This window comes from Myxine glutinosa, chromosome 3, assembly GCF_964187855.1.
Source record: "Myxine glutinosa chromosome 3, kmMyxGlut1.1, whole genome shotgun sequence".
In the NCBI taxonomy this organism is placed as follows: Eukaryota; Metazoa; Chordata; class Myxini; order Myxiniformes; family Myxinidae; genus Myxine; species Myxine glutinosa.
Window position 1 is genome coordinate 203,856,091 of NC_136263.1, and position 22,790 is coordinate 203,878,880.

Genomic DNA, 22,790 nt, shown 5'->3' on the forward strand with positions numbered 1-22,790 from the left:
AACAGCTAATCCATCACAGCTCGGTTTAACAGCTAATCCATCACAACTCGTTTTAACAGATAATCCATCACAGCTCGGTTTGACAGATAATCCATCACAGCTCGGTTTGACAGATAATCCATCACAGCTCGGTTTAACAGCTAATCCATCACAGCTCGGTTTGACAGATAATCCATCACAGCTCGGTTTGACAGATAATCCCTCACAGCTCCGTTTAACAGCTAATCCATCACAGCTCGGTTTAACAGATAATCCCTCACAGCTCGGTTTAACAGATAATCACTCACAGCTCGGTTTGACAGCTAATCCATCACAGCTCGGTTTGACAGATAATCCATCACAGCTCGGTTTGACAGATAATCCCTCACAGCTCGGTTTGACAGCTAATCCATCACAGCTCGGTTTAACAGATAAACAACACAGCTCGGTTTGAAAGATAATCCCTCACAGCTCGGTTTGACAGATAATCCCTCACAGCTCGGTTTGACAGATAATCCATCACAGCTCGGTTTAACAGCTAATCCATCACAGCTCGGTTTAACAGCTAATCCATCACAGCTCGTTTTAACAGATAATCCATTACAGCTCGGTTTGACAGATAATCCATCACAGCTCGGTTTGACAGATAATCCATCACAGCTCGGTTTAACAGCTAATCCATCACAGCTCGGTTTGACAGATAATCCATCACAGCTCGGTTTGACAGATAATCCCTCACAGCTCGGTTTAACAGCTAATCCATCACAGCTCGGTTTAACAGATAATCCCTCACAGCTCGGTTTAACAGATAATCCCTCACAGCTCGTTTTAAGAGATAATCCCTCACAGCTCGGTTTAACAGATAATCCCTCACAGCTCGGTTTAACAGATAATCCCTCACAGCTCGGTTTAACAGATAATCCCTCACAGCTCGGTTTAACAGATAATCCCTCACAGCTCGGTTTAACAGATAATCCGCCGCAGCTCGGTTTAACAGATAAACAACACAGCTCGGTTTAACAGATAAACAACACAGCTCGGTTTAACAGATAATCCCTCACAGCTCGGTTTGACAGCTAATCCATCACAGCTCGGTTTGACAGATAATCCATCACAGCTCGGTTTAACAGATAATCCACCGCAGCTCGGTTTGACAGATAATCCCTCACAGCTCGATTTAACAGATAATCCCTCACAGCTCGATTTAACAGATAATCCCTCACAGCTCGGTTTAACAGATAATCCATCACAGCTCGATTTAACAGATAATCCCTCACAGCTCGGTTTAACAGATAATCCCTCACAGCTCGGTTTAACAGATAATCCCTCACAGCTCGTTTTAACAGATAATCCCTCACAGCTCGTTTTAACAGATAATCCCTCACAGCTCGATTTGACAGCTAATCCCTCACAGCTCGGTTTAACAGATAATCCCTCACAGCTCGTTTTAACAGATAATCCCTCACAGCTCGATTTGACAGCTAATCCCCCACAGCTCGGTTTAACAGATAATCCCTCACAGCTCGATTTGACAGCTAATCCCTCACAGCTCGATTTGACAGCTAATCCCTCACAGCTCGATTTAACAGATAATCCCTCACAGCTCGGTTTGACAGCTAATCCCTCACAGCTCGATTTAACAGATAATCCCTCACAGCTCGGTTTGACAGATAATCCCTCACAGCTCGATTTAACAGATAATCCCCACAGCTCGGTTTAACAGATAATCCCTCACAGCTCGATTTGACAGCTAATCCCTCACAGCTCGATTTAACAGATAATCCCTCACAGCTCGGTTTGACAGATAATCCCTCACAGCTCGATTTAACAGATAATCCCTCACAGCTCGGTTTAACAGATAATCCCTCACAGCTCGTTTTAACAGATAATCCCTCACAGCTCGGTTTAACAGATAATCCCTCACAGCTCGGTTTAACAGATAATCCCTCACAGCTCGGTTTAACAGATAATCCATCACAGCTCGGTTTAACAGATAATCCCTCACAGCTCGGTTTAACAGATAATCCCTCACAGCTCGGTTTAACAGATAATCCCTCACAGCTCGGTTTAACAGATAATCCCTCACAGCTCGTTTTAACAGATAATCCCTCACAGCTCGTTTTAACAGATAATCCCTCACAGCTCGATTTGACAGCTAATCCCTCACAGCTCGGTTTAACAGATAATCCCTCACAGCTCGTTTTAACAGATAATCCCTCACAGCTCGATTTGACAGCTAATCCCCCACAGCTCGGTTTAACAGATAATCCCTCACAGCTCGATTTGACAGCTAATCCCTCACAGCTCGATTTAACAGATAATCCCTCACAGCTCGGTTTGACAGCTAATCCCTCACAGCTCGATTTAACAGATAATCCCTCACAGCTCGATTTAACAGATAATCCCTCACAACTCGATTTAACAGATAATCCCCACAGCTCGGTTTAACAGATAATCCCTCACAGCTCCGTTTGACAGATAATCCATCACAGCTCGATTTAACAGATAATCCCCACAGCTCGGTTTGACAGCTAATCCCTCACAGCTCGGTTTGACAGATAATCCATCACAGCTCGGTTTGACAGCTAATCCCTCACAGCTCGATTTGACAGCTAATCCCTCACAGCTCGGTTTGACAGATAATCCATCACAGCTCGATTTAACAGATAATCCCTCACAGCTCGGTTTAACAGATAATCCCTCACAGCTCGGTTTGACAGCTAATCCCTCACAGCTCGGTTTGACAGATAATCCATCACAGCTCGATTTAACAGATAATCCCTCACAGCTCGGTTTGACAGATAATCCCTCACAGCTCGATTTGACAGCTAATCCCTCACAGCTCGATTTGACAGCTAATCCCTCACAGCTCGATTTGACAGCTAATCCCTCACAGCTCGGTTTGACAGATAATCCATCACAGCTCGATTTAACAGATAATCCCTCACAGCTCGGTTTAACAGATAATCCCTCACAGCTCGGTTTGACAGCTAATCCCTCACAGCTCGGTTTGACAGATAATCCATCACAGCTCGATTTAACAGATAATCCCTCACAGCTCGGTTTGACAGATAATCCATCACAGCTCGATTTGACAGCTAATCCCTCACAGCTCGGTTTGACAGATAATCCCTCACAGCTCGATTTGACAGCTAATCCCTCACAGCTCGGTTTGACAGATAATCCATCACAGCTCGATTTAACAGATAATCCCTCACAGCTCGGTTTAACAGATAATCCCTCACAGCTCGGTTTGACAGCTAATCCCTCACAGCTCGGTTTGACAGATAATCCATCACAGCTCGATTTAACAGATAATCCCTCACAGCTCGGTTTGACAGATAATCCATCACAGCTCGATTTGACAGCTAATCCCTCACAGCTCGGTTTGACAGATAATCCCTCACAGCTCGGTTTGACAGCTAATCCCTCACAGCTCGGTTTGACAGATAATCCCCACAGCTCGGTTTGACAGATAATCCATCACAGCTCGATTTAACAGATAATCCCCACAGCTCGGTTTGACAGATAATCCATCACAGCTCGATTTAACAGATAATCCCCACAGCTCCGTTTGACAGATAATCCATCACAGCTCGGTTTAATAGATAATCCCTCACAGCTCGGTTTGACAGCTAATCCGTCACAGCTCGGTTTAACAGATAATCCATCACAGCTCGATTTGACAGCTAATCCCTTACAGCTCGATTTGACAGCTAATCCCTCACAGCTCGGTTTAACAGATAATCCCTCACAGCTCGGTTTGACAGATAATCCATCAAAGCTCGATTTGACAGCTAATCCCTTACAGCTCGATTTGACAGCTAATCCCTCACAGCTCGGTTTAACAGATAATCCCTTACTGCTCGGTTTGACAGATAATCCATCAAAGCTCGATTTGACAGCTAATCCCTCACAGCTCGGTTTAACAGATAATCCCTCACAGCTCGGTTTAACAGATAATCCCTCACAGCTCGATTTGACAGATAATCCCTCACAGCTCGGTTTGACAGATAAATCCATCACAGCTCGTTTTAACAGATAATCCCTCACAGCTCGATTTGACAGATAATCCATCACAGCTCGATTTGACAGATAATCCCTCACAGCTCGATTTGACAGATAATCCATCACAGCTCGATTTGACAGATAATCCCTCACAGCTCGGTTTAACAGATAATCCCTCACAGCTCGATTTGACAGATGATCCCTCGCAGCTCGGTTTGACAGATAATCCATCACAGCTCGATTTGACAGATAATCCCTCACAGCTCGATTTGACAGATAATCCCTCACAGCTCGATTTGACAGATAATCCCTCACAGCTCGATTTGACAGATAATCCCTCACAGCTCGGTTTGACAGATAATCCATCACAGCTCGATTTGACAGATAATCCCTCACAGCTCGGTTTGACAGATAATCCCTCACAGCTCGATTTGACAGCTAATCCCCCACAGCTCGGTTTAACAGATAATCCCTCACAGCTCGATTTGACAGCTAATCCCTCACAGCTCGATTTGACAGCTAATCCCTCACAGCTCGATTTAACAGATAATCCCTCACAGCTCGGTTTGACAGCTAATCCATCACAGCTCGATTTGACAGCTAATCCCCCACAGCTCGGTTTAACAGATAATCCCTCACAGCTCGATTTGACAGCTAATCCCTCACAGCTCGATTTGACAGCTAATCCCTCACAGCTCGATTTAACAGATAATCCCTCACAGCTCGGTTTGACAGATAATCCCTCACAGCTCGATTTGACAGCTAATCCCCCACAGCTCGGTTTAACAGATAATCCCTCACAGCTCGATTTGACAGCTAATCCCTCACAGCTCGATTTGACAGCTAATCCCTCACAGCTCGATTTAACAGATAATCCCTCACAGCTCGGTTTGACAGATAATCCATCACAGCTCGATTTGACAGCTAATCCCTCACAGCTCGATTTAACAGATAATCCCTCACAGCTCGGTTTGACAGATAATCCCTCACAGCTCGATTTAACAGATAATCCCCACAGCTCGGTTTAACAGATAATCCCTCACAGCTCGATTTGACAGCTAATCCCTCACAGCTCGATTTAACAGATAATCCCTCACAGCTCGGTTTGACAGATAATCCCTCACAGCTCGGTTTAACAGATAATCCCTCACAGCTCGGTTTAACAGATAATCCCTCACAGCTCGTTTTAACAGATAATCCCTCACAGCTCGGTTTAACAGATAATCCCTCACAGCTCGGTTTAACAGATAATCCCTCACAGCTCGGTTTAACAGATAATCCCTCACAGCTCGGTTTAACAGATAATCCCTCACAGCTCGTTTTAACAGATAATCCCTCACAGCTCGTTTTAACAGATAATCCCTCACAGCTCGATTTGACAGCTAATCCCTCACAGCTCGGTTTAACAGATAATCCCTCACAGCTCGTTTTAACAGATAATCCCTCACAGCTCGATTTGACAGCTAATCCCCCACAGCTCGGTTTAACAGATAATCCCTCACAGCTCGATTTGACAGCTAATCCCTCACAGCTCGATTTGACAGCTAATCCCTCACAGCTCGATTTAACAGATAATCCCTCACAGCTCGGTTTGACAGCTAATCCCTCACAGCTCGATTTAACAGATAATCCCTCACAGCTCGGTTTGACAGATAATCCCTCACAGCTCGATTTAACAGATAATCCCCACAGCTCGGTTTAACAGATAATCCCTAACAGCTCGGTTTGACAGCTAATCCCTCACAGCTCGATTTAACAGATAATCCCTCACAGCTCGATTTGACAGATAATCCCTCACAGCTCGATTTGACAGCTAATCCCTCACAGCTCGATTTGACAGGTAATCCCCCACAGCTCGGTTTGACAGATAATCCCTCACAGCTCGATTTGACAGCTAATCCCTCACAGCTCGATTTGACAGATAATCCCTCACAGCTCGATTTGACAGGTAATCCCCCACAGCTCGGTTTGACAGATAATCCCTCACAGCTCGATTTAACAGATAATCCCTCACAGCTCGATTTAACAGATAATCCCCACAGCTCGGTTTAACAGATAATCCCTCACAGCTCCGTTTGACAGATAATCCATCACAGCTCGGTTTAACAGATAATCCCTCACAGCTCGGTTTAACAGATAATCCCTCACAGCTCCGTTTGACAGATAATCCATCACAGCTCGATTTAACAGATAATCCCTCACAGCTCGGTTTAACAGATAATCCCTCACAGCTCGGTTTGACAGCTAATCCCTCACAGCTCGGTTTGACAGATAATCCATCACAGCTCGATTTGACAGCTAATCCCTCACAGCTCGGTTTGACAGATAATCCATCACAGCTCGGTTTGACAGCTAATCCCTCACAGCTCGGTTTGACAGATAATCCATCACAGCTCGATTTAACAGATAATCCCTCACAGCTCGGTTTGACAGATAATCCCTCACAGCTCGATTTGACAGCTAATCCCTCACAGCTCGATTTGACAGCTAATCCCTCACAGCTCGATTTGACAGCTAATCCCTCACAGCTCGGTTTGACAGATAATCCATCACAGCTCGATTTAACAGATAATCCCTCACAGCTCGGTTTAACAGATAATCCCTCACAGCTCGGTTTGACAGCTAATCCCTCACAGCTCGGTTTGACAGATAATCCATCACAGCTCGATTTAACAGATAATCCCTCACAGCTCGGTTTGACAGATAATCCATCACAGCTCGATTTGACAGCTAATCCCTCACAGCTCGGTTTGACAGATAATCCCTCACAGCTCGATTTGACAGCTAATCCCTCACAGCTCGGTTTGACAGATAATCCATCACAGCTCGATTTAACAGATAATCCCTCACAGCTCGGTTTAACAGATAATCCCTCACAGCTCGATTTGACAGCTAATCCCTCACAGCTCGGTTTAACAGATAATCCCTCACAGCTCGGTTTGACAGATAATCCATCACAGCTCGATTTGACAGCTAATCCCTCACAGCTCGGTTTGACAGATAATCCATCACAGCTCGATTTGACAGATAATCCCTCACAGCTCGGTTTGACAGATAATCCATCACAGCTCGATTTGACAGCTAATCCCTCACAGCTCGGTTTGACAGATAATCCCTCACAGCTCGGTTTGACAGATAATCCCTCACAGCTCGGTTTGACAGATAATCCATCACAGCTCGGTTTGACAGATAATCCCTCACAGCTCGGTTTGACAGATAATCCATCACAGCTCGATTTGACAGCTAATCCCTCACAGCTCGGTTTGACAGATAATCCCTCACAGCTCGGTTTGACAGATAATCCCTCACAGCTCGGTTTGACAGCTAATCCCTCACAGCTCGGTTTGACAGATAATCCCTCACAGCTCGGTTTGACAGATAATCCATCACAGCTCGATTTGACAGCTAATCCCTCACAGCTCGGTTTGACAGATAATCCATCACAGCTCGATTTGACAGATAATCCCTCACAGCTCGGTTTGACAGATAATCCATCACAGCTCGATTTGACAGCTAATCTCTCACAGCTCGGTTTGACAGATAATCCATCACAGCTCGATTTGACAGCTAATCCCTCACAGCTCGGTTTGACAGATTAATCCATCACAGCTCGATTTGACAGCTAATCCCTCACAGCTCGATTTGACAGATAATCCCTCACAGCTCGATTTGACAGATAATCCCTCACAGCTCGATTTGACAGATAATCCATCACAGCTCGATTTGACAGCTAATCCCTCACAGCTCGGTTTGACAGATAATCCCTCACAGCTCGATTTGACAGCTAATCTCTCACAGCTCGGTTTGACAGATAATCCATCACAGCTCGATTTGACAGCTAATCTCTCACAGCTCGGTTTAACAGATAATCCCTCACAGCTCGGTTTGACAGATAATCCATCACAGCTCGATTTGACAGCTAATCTCTCACAGCTCGGTTTGACAGATAATCCATCACAGCTCGATTTGACAGATAATCCCTCACAGCTCGATTTGACAGCTAATCTCTCACAGCTCGGTTTGACAGATTAATCCATCACAGCTCGATTTGACAGCTAATCCCTCACAGCTCGGTTTGACAGATAATCCATCACAGCTCGATTTGACAGATAATCCCTCACAGCTCGGTTTGACAGATAATCCATCACAGCTCGATTTGACAGCTAATCTCTCACAGCTCGGTTTGACAGATAATCCATCACAGCTCGATTTGACAGCTAATCCCTCACAGCTCGGTTTGACAGATAATCCATCACAGCTCGATTTGACAGACAATCCATCACAGCTCGATTTGACAGATAATCCCTCACAGCTCGATTTGACAGATAATCCCTCACAGCTCGATTTGACAGATAATCCCTCACAGCTCGATTTGACAGATAATCCATCACAGCTCGATTTGACAGATAATCCATCACAGCTCGATTTGACAGATAATCCCTCACAGCTCGATTTGACAGATAATCCCTCACAGCTCGATTTGACAGATAATCCCTCACAGCTCGATTTGACAGATAATCCCTCACAGCTCGGTTTAACAGATAATCCCTCACAGCTCGGTTTGACAGATAATCCCTCACAGCTCGGTTTGACAGATAATCCATCACAGCTCGATTTGACAGATAATCCCTCACAGCTCGGTTTGACAGATAATCCATCACAGCTCGATTTGACAGCTAATCTCTCACAGCTCGGTTTGACAGATAATCCATCACAGCTCGATTTGACAGATAATCCCTCACAGCTCGGTTTGACAGATAATCCATCACAGCTCGATTTGACAGCTTATCTCTCACAGCTCGGTTTGACAGCTAATCTCTCACAGCTCGGTTTGACAGCTAATCCCTCACAGCTCGGTTTGACAGATAATCCATCACAGCTCGATTTAACAGAGAATCTCTCACAGCTCGGTTTGACAGCTAATCTCTCACAGCTCGGTTTGACAGATAATCCATCACAGCTCGGTTTGACAGATAATCCATCACAGCTCGATTTAACAGATAATCTCTCACAGCTCGGTTTGACAGCTAATCTCTCACAGCTCGATTTAACAGATAATCCATCACAGCTCGATTTAACAGATAATCCCTCACAGCTCGATTTTACAGCTAATTCTCATCGGTCGGTTTAACTCGTAATCCTTCCAGCTCGGTTTATAAAGAAATATACAATGCAAATTAGGTCCATACCGGTTTCACAGTGGTCGCTCTCGTTCTTTCAGCAGCTCCGATGGGATACCTCACACGTGCAGTGGAAATAAAGGGCTTCTTCTTCACCCTCTGCTCCTTTTCTGGTGCGGTTGACTGTGAATCTTCCTCTTCGGCCGTTTCATATTATTCCTCTGCTTTTTTCTTCTTCTGCTTTCTCTTCTTTTTCTTCTTCTTTCTCTTCACCTTCTCCCTTCTCCTTCTTCTTTTGTGTTTAATGGCCTTTTGAGAGCCACGACGCTCTATATAAACCACGCACCTAAACACCTCAACAGAGAAAATAAATACTGGCGGCTTCATATTGTTCGCCCCGATTATTTTATCAATAATATTTTTAAATGATTTGGTGCGTCGTGGGTGCTTTTGGTTCATTCGGTAAAGTGTATCCGGTAAGTCTGACCATGTCATCGCCATTTCTCGGGCACATTGGAAAAGGCGCGATCTGGGTTCCCTGTGCAGAGGACATTGTGAGACCAGGTGTGTGAAACCTTCGGGAATCTTCCACCGCTTGGAGAAACCCATCAGGTGACCCCTTTCCGAGCTAAATAGGAGTTCATAGCACAATGTCCGAATCTGAGTCTCCAAAGGATTACCTGCTCTCTTCCGCAGAGTGGAGGAAATGAGAGAGAGGATCCGACTGCAGGGTGCACTTTGTACTTTTCCACCCTCACGAGAGGAGAGAGTATTGCATTGAATCCGTTTGTTTGTAACTTGCGAAAATCGAACATTTTTCCAAGTACAGTATATTGTTTGGTCTTGTGCGTTATTCTGTCTGTCTGTCTGTATGTCTGTCTGTCCGTTTGGCAGTTTGTATGCCAGTCGCCGACTGGTCACAATTTTCAACCGATCTTCACGAAACTTCACCAAATGGCAGGAAGTATGAAGCCTATTGTTTTTGGGTTCAAAAGGTCAATAGGTCAACATAGGCCAAAGGTCACCAACTTTGTGTGAAATTTTGTAAAACCCTCAATTTTCATCCGATTGACTTGGAATTTTAAGAGGATTTGCATATCTGGTCACTGAATTCAATCACCAAGTATTTTTGAGGTCAACCTCGGCCAAAAGGTCAACATAGGCCAGATTTCTAAAATCTTCAATGATTATCCGATTGACTTGGAATTTTAAGAGGATTTGCATATCTGGTCACTGAATTCAACCACCAACTATTTTTGAGGTCAACATAGGCCAAAAGGTCAACATGTGCCCAATTTGTAAAACCCTCAATTTTCATTTGGTTTATTTGAAATTTGTTGAGGATTTGCATTTCTGGACACTAAATTCAACCACCAAGTATTGCTGAGGTCAACATCGGCCAAAAGGTCAACATGTGCCCAATTTGTAAAACCCTCAATTTTCATATAGTTTATTTGAAATTTGTTGAGGATTTGCATTTCTGGACACTAAATTCAACCACCAAGTATTGCTGAGGTCAACATAGGCCAAATTTTGTAAGATCCTCAATTTTCGTCTTATTAACTTGAAATTGAAGAGTATTTGCATATCTGGGCACTGAATTCAACCCCAACTATTTTGAGGTCAATATAGGCCAAAAGGTCAACATAGGACAGATTTCTAAAATCCTCAATTTTCATATGATTGACTAGAAATTTTAAGAGGATTTGCATTCCAGGTCACTGAATTCAACCACTAATTATTTTTGAGGTCATCATTGGCCAACAACTTATTTTATGGATTTCACAAGTATCGTGCTACGCGCGACATATTTCTTGTTACTTGCTTAAATTTCTTTACTTGTTACTTGCTTGTATTTCTTGTTAAAATCGAATCGTTTTTGAAGTACATTGGTCAGTTGCGTTTGGTAATTCTGTCTGTCTCAGGTCTGTTTGTTTGTCACCTGCCGACAGGTTACAATTCGAAACCGATTGTCATGAAACTTCACCAAGTTGTAGAGGTCATCACAATTGAGAAGCCTAAGGATTTTGAGGTGAAAGGTCATCTGCAAGATGTCATATTTCAAAAATCGCCATTTTTCATCCGATTGACTTGAAAATTGAACAGCATTTGTATATTGAGTCACTAAATTGGGAAACCAACTATTTTCGAGGTTAAAAGGTCAAAGGTCAATTCAAGGTCAAACTTCCAAAATCATCAATTTTCATCCGATTGTCTTGAAAATTTTACATCATTTGCATTGTGCACATTGAATTGGGAAACCAACTATTTTTGAGGTTAAAAGGTCAAAGGTCCACTCCAGGTAAAACTTCTAAAATCAATTTTCATCTAAAAATCATCACTTTTCATCCTATTGACCCGAGCTTTGATCAAGATCGTCAATTTTGATCTTGGTGAAATGGACAATTTGCTGGATCAATTGCAACCTTTTTCCGGGATTTAGGGGGGGGGGAGGGGGGGTTGATTTTGCAAGTATCGTGCTCTGCATGACGTCTTCTTGTTTGTTTGTTTGTGAACAAGATATCTCAAAAAGTTGTGGACGGATTCGGACGAAATTTGGCAAAGAGGTAGTATATGTGACAAGGACGAAATGATTAGTCTCTAATGTCCATGTGGGCTTCATTTCCTCCAACACCCACATCTCCCTCATTTACTTCAATACCCACGTGCGCCTCAATGTCTCCAATGTCCACGTGGTATTCATTGTCTCCAATGTCCACGTGGGCGTTGTTGTCTCCAATGGTCATGGTGGCCTTATTGTCTCCAATTGTCACGGTGGCTTCATTTCTTCCAATGTCCACATGGGCCTCATTTCCTCCAATGTCCACGTGGCCCTCATTGCCTGCAATTTGCACGTGGGTCTCATTTCCTCCAATGATCACGTGCACCTCATTGTCTCCAGTGTCCACGTGCGCCTCATTATCTCCAATGTCCACATTGGCTTCATTTCCTCCAATGTCCATGTGGGCCTCATTGTCTCCAATGTCCACGTGGCCCTCATTGCCTGCAATTTGCACGTGGGTCTTATGTTCTCCAATGTCCACGTGGGCCTCATTGTCTCCAATGTCCACATTGGCTTCATTTCCTCCAATGTTCATGTGGGCCTCATTGTCTCCAATTTCCACGTGGGTTTCATTGCCTGCAATGTCCACGTCAGCCTCATTTCCTCCAATACCCAAGTGGCCATGGATCCAGCACAGCAAACTACGTGTTACTCAGCCTCTGTTAAAAGCTGGAAGTTTTTCCTACGATAACATTTTGCAAAAATCGAATGTTTCGAATTGAAAATCTAAAAATGTAAATAATGAACTCAGACAAATTTGTGATGACATGAATTAATCTCTGCTTGAGGGAATGCCACACAGTTATTTTGGGCAGCACATAAGTTAACAGACCACTGTCTCGATAGCTGAGGCTGAGCTTCACAAGGCCCCTGAGACCTATCACCTATAGAATTTGGGTCTTAAAGTACTATATAATTTATATAGACAAGTTCAATAGAACATCTATATAAATTTTATATGGAATTTATTTGTAGACCTGGGGTTGATTTTCGAATTTTGAAATTTACTGCACCCCCCTGGCATCTTACGCTTCATGATTTTTTTATGTTCCTTGATATATAAGATGATAATTTCAAAACATTACCCCTCTGGCAAAGTGTCCAAACGACCTTAATCGGATAACTTTAGACACTATGGGTCCGGTCGCTTCATGCGCCATTTTTGGGCCACCAGATTAAGGGGCTATGGTCATATTATGGTCTATAACTTTATTGATATACACATATCATCACATTTGCATATATCAATATAATGGTGATGTATTGATCTCTCCATTGGTGTATTATATAACTATAATTGACAATAACTAGTCACCAGATATATTTGAGTACATGTGCAACATAATGTAAGTTACCGAAAAGAAGGCATTTGCTCGCGATACATTGAAACGTTGTTTGAAAAAAATTTACATCACAAGAATTAATTTGCATAAACGTATTATTACAAACTAACATATGGACATTCAAATGTGTTTAATTAATTTGATTACATATCAATAACATACCCAATGTTCATAGTTCTGATGTTGTCAAACTATTGTCTATTCTTGGTCTGAATCATCGTCAGATTCCATTAGATTTTCTCCGTCCCCAGCTGTGTCTTTCTTGTTCTCACACATGCCATCCTTGCATGTGCATGCCCGAGAGCAACTTAGACCGTTGCGTCGGCAGGAGCACCTCATGTCACTGCATTTCTGGCATTTGCAGCTGATACATTCCAGGACTGACATAGGTGCAGGGCTTACATCCATCCACAGTATGCTGATCTCATGACCAATAACATCCCATCCATGCCCTTGGGGAGAAGGAATCACTGGGCAACGCTGCAAGCACCTGCTCCAAATGGCAGCTTGGAAGTTAGCACGTCTGAGATGTTTCTCAGCTACATTTTGACATGGCGGAAGTCTGCTGGGGTCAGTTGTCTGACATTCAAACATGGCATGTCGGACATCATTGACACGGGTCTGTCGCTTATCACCGTACAGTCTACAGATGGCGCCTTCACCTGCCGTGAGCTGTTGTGTGGTCATATCAAAAGTACTACCGAAATCCATCATAGTGCTTCTGAAGGTGGCGTCATCCTTGAGGAGTTTGAACCCAACAGCCTTTCCTCTTCCAACGAAGGCACTTGTCGAGTCGCATCCGCTGAATGCATGGAAGAGCTTTGCATATATCTGGTCCTAGCTTCTTGACGATAGCAGTCAGGTCGATGTATCGCGTGCGCTGTTGTGTACCGGTGCAAAATATCAGCTGTGCTTGGATTGTGAAACTTGAATAAAGCGCAATCACGACGACGTCGGTGTCTGGGGATTTGATTGCGATTGACTGTGCCCCCTGTTCCGATGCGTGAGCAGCATGTAGGAGCATCCTAGTATCCGCTTCTTCATGGGAAGACTCCAAGGTGCTGACTTCTGATTTCACTATGCTGCTGTTATCTTCACTGACTTTAAGTTGGAAGCATTTGTCTTCTGCTGTGACAAGAACTGTGCGTTGTTTCATGAGGTTCACATATTGTGGGTTGGACCACTCCTGTAGTAGAAATTGGGTTAATTCTCTCTTGAATGAAACTTTGCAAAGATACGTTGAACTGCTTATCAACTTTTTGAAAACCAGAACAAATCTTTGTTTCTAATATGCCTGAGGTATTTCTTCGATCATGCTCTACATCTTTGATGGACACATCAGGATATGTATCCACAACCCAGTCAATCCTGCAATTAGGCGATGTTCCCCTGATGATGATGTCGAATATGTGCATCGCCAGCTGTGCATACGTCAGATGCACAGCTACCTTCACCGAATGCAGAATAGCCATAGCATCCACGATCCAGGTGCTTGCAGGGGGAATATTCGTCAGTGGAGTAGACTCACTTTCCAATGCTGTCAGTAGTATTGACTTGACAGTTTTGACCGGCCTTCCATCAGGTCTAGCAATACAAAGAGGAAGAGAGCCAAGAGGATACTGTAGAAGATTTTTCATTGGGATATTATGACTCTGGCCAATGACAAATAGGTGCCCAAACATATTTCTGGTAGACTTTAGTTCATCCATCTTGGCTGAGGCTGTCCCACGCCTTTTTTTTCTTGGACGAGAACGTTTTCAGCTGCAGTTTCGGAAGGGTGTCATGCAACTCCCCGCTTCCCATAACGTCCAGTCGATCAGTGGCAAAGGTTTTGAGAGACTTCATTCCCTTCTCACGTGCCTTTAGTAGGTCCTCCTTCATCTCTGATGTGGCAATGTGGCCAGATGCTATATGGCATAGTTGTTCGTCTGACTTGAAGGGGTTGATCCAATTATCGACACATGAGATTATTCTCCGCACTGCTGACTCATCATCCAGCATGTGTCGCTTGCTGGCATCAGTGTGTGTGTTCATGCTCATTGGATAGTGCACCTGATAACTCCTGACATCGGCGAGTGTACTCGGCACGATCTGCCCGCAGTATCATCCATTTAAATACTGCTCCTGGATTTAAGCTCATGCCGATGATGCCACCCTTATTCTTGGTGAATTTGTTAATTGTCACTTCGACGGTTTGATCCTGAGGAATGCGTCCGAACTTGTTTCCATGCGAGCCTTGAACAGCAAAGTCACCTCTGGCGAGCTGTGCATGGGCTGTTGGATGTGATGCAGGCAAACATAGCATCTGTAGGATATATACTGGTAGGTATCTTGCATAGTTCGTTCGGTCATATGCACAAAACCATGGCAGAAGCTCCAAGAGGCACTGCATATGTAGACTCCAATTTGCTTCACGTGTCGATCGGACAAACTGCAAGACAATGCCAACTATGTCAATATACGAGTTCCAAAATTGACCATTTGGGCCCAGTGAGTTGCAGAACTGCGTGTACTGCTCCTGCGTGGTGATGAACGGTTCTGAGTCTAAAAGGGTCTTGAGACTGGTTGCACTCATGTCTGCCCTTAGGGCGTCCACGAGATCAGCCAAAATATCAATTTCAATTGGTTCTTACTGTTGCTGATTCCATTCTAAGAAGATTTTCCACCGTATCCTCTCCATTGCCTCTGCTACGAGCTTGTGAACTCTCAGACTCTCAGACTCTCAAAAATGGCGCGCAAAGCGATCGGAGCCCTGGTGTCTAAAGTTATCCGATTAAGGTCGTCTGGACACTTTCCCAGAGGGGTAATGTTTTGAAATTATCATCTTATATATCAAGGAACATAAAAAAATCATTAAACGTAAGATGCCAGGGGGGCGCAGCAAAGTTGTGAAATAATGCCTTCTCAGATATCAGCCCCAGGTCTATTGGTACAGTGTTATATTATTTGGTCTTAAAGTACCAAAGAAAATTTATTTATATCGGTTGTATGGAGCATCTGAATAATTATTTAGAAAACCCATTCTCTGCAGAGATATGCAGACATTTTAATGGATCTTCGATTGCACGTGTACTGTCCTCACAACATGTAACTGTACACATTTAGACAGCAGCCAAACTCCATTCAATAACGACATGGAAGTGAGGGAACAGCCCTCCTTGCTCCAGTGTTTTATTGAAGTCATATCGGCATGAAGTCAATGAATATGAATAAGGAGTGAAACTGGAAAAATATATAAAATACAGCACAATGTACTAAAAAACCTCAATACGGTTGTTATAATGACTGCCTAACAGCAAGTGCAAGTACATACTGTGTATATCCCATCTCGAATGAGCATTTTTCTTTTTTGGAGCATTTTCCTCCAATGTCCGACGTCCGTTGTAATTCAGTGTAAATATTCGGTGAGCAGATATAGCAGTGGGTGGATTTGGCAACCTCAACAACCTCATTCCAAATTCCACCAGCGAAGATTTTCAATCCATGCTTGTACCTCCGAAATACTGCTCGGGGTTGAGGGTGATATTATGAATGAAAGCTCGGCTGGGAAACGGGTTTAGGCACTTTTTGAACCTATTGCCCGACGGAAGATCACAGAAGTTCTTTCCATACCAACCGACCACCTCCAGGCACCGATCCATCTGCACATTGCTTCTTCAGCCCCCGACCTTCCTCCTCTCTCTATACTCCCCATAGTTTTGCTTTTGGCAATTTATATTCAGTATTTCTCACAGCATTTCATTCTGGCTTTCCATTCGATGATCCATAGATCAGTAGTTTCAGTTTCACTTTTCAACATCAGTGATGCGCCGCGAATAGTGCACGGAAAAGGTCGTCAAAAACTATTTTTGGAAAATTGTTTTCCATTTTCTAAGGGGTCTAAAGTGGCTTTAAGAGTCTTAAAAGGTCAAAATGGGGTTAAAGGTTTGACAGATCCAAGGGAACTCAGGGACATAAAGTATCCCAATTGTCTTAAGGGTCTAAAGTGTTTTCAGGATCATAAAAGGGGTCTATGGTGTTTAAATTATGGGTCTGAGGGTCTTAAAAGGTCTTGGGGTTCAAAAGGGTGTAAAGCTCTAAGGGGATCACTTAGAATTTAGTAAATTATCAAGAGGGTTTATTGTTGAAAGCTGTAGTAAAGTCATCAACTTGGGAGTGCAACACGGCAATAACAGGCCAAATGACCACATCATAAGTGGCTAAACCCCATATTTATGTGCATCGTGATCATAAATATGATTCTAGAAAGTTTAGTGGCCTCAATGTCTTGTCACCCCTCGTAAAAATTGTGACATTGCCTTTTATCATATGAGCTAACAACACTGAAGGGTTCTATAAGTTATACCACATACAGTTGCAGTACTCCTTTACTTTATTACACATTTTATAGTACATGACACAAGCCTTAAGTGTCCATTGGATCCGTTTGACATTACAGAGATGGTGTAAAATTGTTCTTCCATGGTGTAATTGCTTGTGTCACCCATGGTTATGTTCACTCAATCTTAAAACAACAGGGGCAATACCCCTGGGTGCCCATCTGGTAGAATAAAGCATTATATTATACCGTCGAAAGGTATTTTAAACAGTTTTTTTTTTTTTGTTTTTTTTGTATACTGAATCGAGGCTCGTGAAAGAGCTGACATTTACTTCACAAACAAATCAACCAGACAAACAAAATATATAAAAAGAGGGAGCGGAAGACAAGATGGGGAGAGAAGGGGGAGCACACAAACACTTGAGAGCACACAACATTTGAGAGCAGGGAGATGTGCGGGAGGGAGAGGGCTTGGGGGGGGAGGAGGCGTGGGAAGGTGGGAAGGGGGGGGGGGGGGAGGGAGAAGTATAAAACACAAGGACACCAAGGACTTCCAGGACAGAAGTTGGTATTTCAAAAAAGTGGAATTGGGGTGAAATTAGCGGGGGTAGAAAAGATCAAGGTTTTGGATGGGGGAAGATAAGAGATGGTGGTGAACAGCTGTTTTAAAGACCTGGAGGGTGGAGTGGGATTGAAGAGAGTGAGGGAGTTTGTTCCAGAGGTGGGAGAAAAGATGCATGAAGGAGTGAAGGTGAGCAGAGAGTCTTGATTTTGGCAGTTTAACCATAAGTGGGTTGCAGGCAGATCTTGCGCGACCTGTAGGAATATTTGTGGGACAGAGCCCAGAGAGAGCTGGGGGGGGCAAGGCCAGAGAGGAGTCGGTAGAAGACGGAAAGACCACCAACCTGCCTGCGGTGAGTGAGTGAGTGAGAGGCCCTTGGAGTTAGCTTCATCGCAGGAGATTCCAATGATTCTGAATGCTTAGGTTTCAACAGCGTGAAGATGAGCTAGGTGTGAGGCAGGATCACCAGCCCAGAGGGGAGAGCAGTATTCCATTGAGCTGCGGATGAAAACCTTGTATGTGTTGAGGAGCTCAGGTGTGCCAAGGAAAGACTTCACACGACGGAGGATGCCCCGTTCGGCGACTGGCTTTGGAGGTCAGATTTGAAATTTGGTTTTCCCAGGAAAGATCATGGCAGATAGTGAGACCCAAAATCTTGAGTGACAGAACTTCTTGGAGAGGATTATTCAGAAAGTGGATGGGAGGGTTGTCCAGTCGGTCTTTTTCGGAGAGACATCGTAAGAGTGTGAGATTTATCAGGATTGAAAGACATGTCCCACTTGTTTGCCCAGTCTGTGATTTTGTCCAGGTCTGCAGAGAGTGAGGAGGCTGCAGACTGCCGATCTGAGGGATGAAGAATGGAGCGACAGAGAGTAGAGTCATCAGCAAAGAGATAGAGAGGATTTTCAAGAGAGTCAGAGAGATCATTGATGAAGACCAGAAAAAGCACAGGGCCCAGAACACTGCCTTGGGGAACTCCAGCCTGAACAGGAAAAGGAGATGAGAGAAACCCATTCAGGGCCACACGTTGACTACGACTAGAGAGGAAGTCCACCAGCCATGCGTGGAGATTTCCATGGATACCAAAAGAGGAGAGTTTGGTGAGCAGAGCGGGGTGCCAGACCGTATCGAAGGCACGTGATATGTCAAGGGAGACAGCTCTAATTTCCTGTTTGGCATTGAGGACCTCCATCCATTGTTGAGAAAGCAGAAGCAGCATGTCCAGAGCAGAGTGACCAGGTCTGAAACCAAATTGATGATCAGAGATCAAGCCATTGGAGAAGAGGAAAGATTACATATCAGAAGCAATGATGGATTCCATGACTTTGCTGATAATTGGGAGAAGGCTGATTGGTCTGTAGTTGCTGGGATCTGTTTTTGCACCTTTTTGTGCAAAGCGGTGATGTTGGCAGATTTCCAAGCAGATGGCAGATGACCTTGAGCCAAAGAGAGGGTGAAGAGAACACAGAGAGGGAGTGAAAGAGCGGAAGAACAGGCTTTTAAGACCCGTGGGCTGATGCCGTCAGGTCCAGTTGCAGAATCAGAGTCGAGGGTTGACAGAAACTTTTCCACCTTGTCAGGAGGAAAGGACACAGAGTCCAGGAGCAGCTGGGTACGACTGGGTACAGTGGGTACAGAGAGGGATGGGTTTGGGACACAATATTTAGAGGCAAACACAGAGTTGAAGCATTCAGCTTTTTCACGTGTGGAGTCAGCCGTGTGGCCATTTGAGGTGAGGGAGGGATGGAGGGGGAACAAACACCAGAAACAGATTTGACCAGACACCACCAGGATTTGGAAGAGGGAGACAGATAAGAGAGTTCTGTCCTGAGAACGGAGAGATATTGTTTCCTGGCTCTCCTGAGGGTGGACACACACTTGTTTTGGGCTTTGTGAAAGGAAATGAGATTTCCTTCCGTTGGATTTGCTTTCCAGGAGACGAACGCAAGTTGTTTCTGGGCAATAGCCTCACACAAGATTCCGTGTACCATGAACGGGAGGAAGGGTATGACAACTGAAGACGAGATGGGATAAATCTATGCATGAGAGAGAGCAATTTACTTTGGAAGAATTCCCAGGATGAATTGATGTCGGAGGCGGTACAGATGGGAGACCAGTCGAGATGATTGATGGCTGCTTGAAGACCGTGCCAGTTGGCCTGAGTGAATTGCCAGACTCGTCTACACTGAGGAGGCTCTCTGAGAACGGTCAGAGAGATGTCCACTTTAACAAGCACATGATCAGATGAGGCGATTGGAGCAGAAGAAGAGCAGCAGACATTTTCAGGGAAGTTAGTCATAACCAAGTCCAGAAGAGAAGATGCTCCGTTGACTGAGATCCGGGTCGGGAAATTGACAGATTGTGTCAGTCCCAGTGAGTCACAGAAGTCCTTTGCTGAAGAGCCATGGCTGGTGAGAGAGGTACCCACACCCAACCAACTGGCATGGTGACAATTGAAATCACCACATATGAGGAAGAGTGAGTTGGGATGGGTAGATAGAAGTTGGTCCATATTATCAGACAGCGAGATGTATATGGAGTCATCACTGTTTGGTGGACGGTACAACACACATATGAACAAAAGGTTGGAGCGAAGGGGAAGCCGTAGCCAAAGGTATTCCTGGGGGTGAGGTGGAGGGAGGGCAGTGCAGGGCGAGTGAGGAAGAGTTTTTTATAAAGATAGCAACCCCCCCCCCCCCCCCCCTCCAGGACGAGGCTCAGGTCTATCATACCGGAGGAGGGAGTAACCTGGGAGAGATACCAAGGAATCAGAGACATCATGAAGGAGGAAAGTTTCTGTTAAGCAGATCACGTCTGGTTTGTCAGAAGCAACCTGTATGGAGAGATCAGTCAAGTTTGAGCGAAGGCCCCGGATGTTTGAGGTCCATAATGTTATAGAAGAGGAAGGGGGGGCATCGGATACAGAACAGGGGGGGGGGGGCGGTAGGGTAAGATGTGGAAGAGGAGGAAGATGTAGGGAGAGCTGTTGAAGGTGTGTCAGAGATTTCAGAATAGCTTGGACAAAGGGAAGAATGGGGTGGACAAAAGGTTTGATTGTGATTGGGTGAGGCGCAGTGAGGTGTTATTTGAGGAGGAGGAAGAGTGGGGCAGAAGGTTGAGTTAGATGAAGGTGAAAGTTGGAAGGGGGAAGAAGCGGGGAGGACGCTTTGAGGAGGAGGGGTGAGAGGGGAGTCTAGGAGGGGAGGAGTGAGGGAGAGTCTCGAAGGGGAGGGGTGTGGGGGCGTTTAGGAGGGAAAGGGCAAGGGGGGAGATCTGAAAGGGATGGGTGATGGGGAAGATTTGGAGGGGAGGGGCAAGGGGGTGGATTTGGAGGGGAGGTGTGATGGGGACGTTTTGAAGGGGAGGGTGATGGGGAAGTTTTTGAGGGAAGGGGTGATGGGGAAGCTTTGGAGGGAAGGGGTGATGGGGAAGATTTGGAGGGGAGGGGTGAGATTGGATTTTGAAAAGTGTACGATTAATGGGAAACGAACTTTTATTGCAAAATGAGTTTCTTGAGACCTTTGAGTCAAAAATAAGTTTGAGGACGCTGAAGGATGGGTGGAGTTCTGGAGAGTTTAGGGAATGTATGAAAGAGGCACTGTAACTGTAAGAGATGGAATTTTTTTTTGGAATGAATAGATTTGGTGAGCAAGTCGAAAGCATCCTTTTATAGAAGAAGAAGAAAAAGGTGTTATAGTATATGACAGAATACAGTTCTTCAGGGGACAGTTGAAACATTTTTTAACGACATGAACACGTGATCATGAACAACGTGGTCGAAGAATGAACGAACAAATAAGAACGAACAACGGATAAGAACAGAGAAGAGAATTTTTTTATTATTATTTTTTTTTGAGTTGAAAACAGAGGCAGAGACCGAATGTGAAACGTGAAAAATAGAGACCGAAAGTAATTGCGAGCGCAATCGAAGAAACCGCTGAGACAGAAACAAAGCCTCAAGCCAAGGTCAGACACGGTAGCCTACTAGTACTACACTAGGCCTCAGAATACGCGACACGAACTAACCGACGATTCTGTACACAGGTATGAAAAACCAACACCAAGAATACTATTAAAGACACACCAATAGTTACACACACCGAAAGAAAGATACAGTTTCGACAAAAACACAATTGTGAAAAGTTACTTAACTTCGAAAGCGTGCGCGCATGGACAGCTTTGAAGAGACGTGACCTCCAATCAGTACCACGGTATTTTAAACCACTTTCAATGGTTGCCAGAAGACAGGGCAGCATGTAGAACATACTAACATAATCATAAGACTTTTTTGGAGGGCAGCACCCAGAGCCCTTTATACACAGAGTTTGGCCAACTCGGTTTCAGTTTTTAGCGATCACGTGACAACAGGCGCCATGTTAAAGCCCTAAAGTGACTAAACAATGAATGAAACTCGGGAACATAAAAATATACCCGTCTCTAATAGCAGAAAGTTGCATGCACGCATAGACTTAATATGTAACTCTATGCATGCACGCTTGAACGCACACGCGCGTGCACTTGACGTCGGGCTCCAACATGGCGCCTATTACCGAGTTGGCCAAACTCTGTGTATAAAGGGCTCTGGCAGCACCCACACTCCCCCCCTCCCCCCATCTCTCCCCCCCCCCCACTCCTCCCGCATTAACCACCACAGCTCCCGATTTTTTTAAATGCCGTGAACACACATTGGTACACCACCGGTGATTAAGGTTGTGAAGGTTGTGATCAAGTTTTATCAAAGTTGTGTGTGTAGTTTCGGAGGAGAGAGCAAATACATATTTTGGGGGAAATTCCCTCCCCACCTCCCCTCCCCGTAGACCCCCTTCGGGCCCGATTTTTTTTTTTTTAAATACCGTGAACAAACTTTGGTACCTCACAGGTGGTGAAGGTTATGTAG

The 22,790-nt window shown here is 44.6% G+C and overlaps 1 long non-coding RNA gene across 2 annotated transcripts in view; it reads right to left on the reverse strand.

Moving 5' to 3' along the window:
• LOC144891178 (uncharacterized) overlaps positions 1-9,268 on the reverse strand; it is a 75,370-nt gene extending 66,102 nt beyond the window's left edge. The window contains exon 1 of one of the 2 annotated variants that reach the window (XR_013622767.1): positions 9,177-9,268. This is a non-coding gene — a long non-coding RNA (uncharacterized LOC144891178). The remainder of the gene's footprint in view (positions 1-9,176) is intronic. The other variant, XR_013622768.1, reaches the window with a different exon arrangement.
• Between the last annotated feature and the right edge of the window lie 13,522 nt (positions 9,269-22,790).